The sequence below is a fragment of the Pelophylax lessonae genome, assembly GCF_965119305.1.
Source record: "Pelophylax lessonae genome assembly, chromosome: 7".
In the NCBI taxonomy this organism is placed as follows: Eukaryota; Metazoa; Chordata; class Amphibia; order Anura; family Ranidae; genus Pelophylax; species Pelophylax lessonae.
In genome coordinates, this window is record NC_138774.1 from 70,074,264 (window position 1) to 70,075,878 (window position 1,615).

Consider the following 1,615-nt stretch of genomic DNA (forward strand, 5'->3'; position numbering starts at 1 on the left):
CTGAATCTGGAAGCCCCACTTAACAAGCACCCAGATATGACCCCTCCATGTGAAAGAGTATACAGTAGAATCCATAGAACCCCTACTCATTCACAAAAAAAAAAAAAAAAAAGTTGTAACCTAAAAATAAAAACATCCAAACATTTTACCTTTATTAAAAGAAATAAAAAGTACCTTATTGTAAATCCATTGTCAATCACCTCATCCAGTGGTGCAGATCCACGTCAATCATGATGCCCAATAACCGTAAAAAAAAAAAATGCCACAGTTGAGACACGATCTGCACGTTTGCTTGCTACTTGCCAAATGACAAGTCTGGTGGATGACAGCTATTATATACAATGGGGAGGGGTCATCCAGGTGACGTCAGTGACCATACATGGACATGACCTTATATGGTCAATGACGTCATTGGGGCATTGACGTCAATGACCTGTGCAGAAGGGAAAACAATTGGAAGTAGACCCTGAAGATTGTTACTATTACTGCACTAGCACCCACTAGTACAATGATTTACATCTTTCAAAGCAATAACTCAAGTATGAGATATGCATACCTACATTGCGTCAAGCTGGACCAAAATAAAAATCAATAAAAATCATACCTTGAGTTCATCTTTAAAATGGAATTCCCGGCAGACATAAGAGGTGGTATCAAAATTTCTCGAGACTAGCTTTGTTTACAAGAAATTACTTTTTTTATGTACATTTACACACTATCACCTTCAAAATAGTCTCACAGTAATACAGTGCTCCCAGCATTCCTGCCACTTCTGGAATGTGTCTTGGAACTCTTCTTTTCAATGGGTGTCAAGCACCTTCTGCTGTTCGTGCTGGATCTCTGCAATGGTGTCAAAACGGTGACCTTTGAGCTGGATCTTCGACTCATTGCAGCATTGCTGTAAACTTGCTGAATCATGTCAAACATCTCTGTGGCAGATTTGCCCAGTTTCAAGCAAAAGTTTACATTTGCTCTTTGTTCTATTTTGCTGTCCATGATGCAATAGTAGTCGTGGTAATGCACATGGTCAGAATAGCACCAGTTGCACAGTTCCCAGTATACACAGGACGATGTCTTGTGGCACACTGACTTATGAAGGACTGTGCATGAAGTCTTGTACTGCCATCTGTTGGCATGTTACAAAACTAGTCTTGAAATTTTTTGATGCCACCTTGTAAAGAGCACAAATTATCAGCTCTGTAATCATTATTACATCACAAAATCTCTTTTTTTATATACGTATATCAACCAGAAAGTACCTGGATTTTCTATCAGTCACTTGTAGTATACTGTACAGAGCTCAGAAAGAGAAGATAACAGCATCACAAGGAGCCAGTCAGATGTGCTGCAATGCAAGAAGCATGCTGATAGGAAGAAATCAAAGATATGATATTAATGTGCTGCTTCTCCTCTCACTGTCCAGTCACAGGGTTTTCGGTGCAGACCTGCAGGTGAAAGTGAAACTGCAGCAGAGAAAGATGAAGTCCTCTTTCCTGTCAGAGGGGGCTGTACTGTGCAGCAAAGCTATGTACTGTATATCTTAGAATTAACAAAGTGCAGCGCTAAAAAATAATGAATAACAATGTATAAGTCCAATAATTGTCGCTGTAAGTTC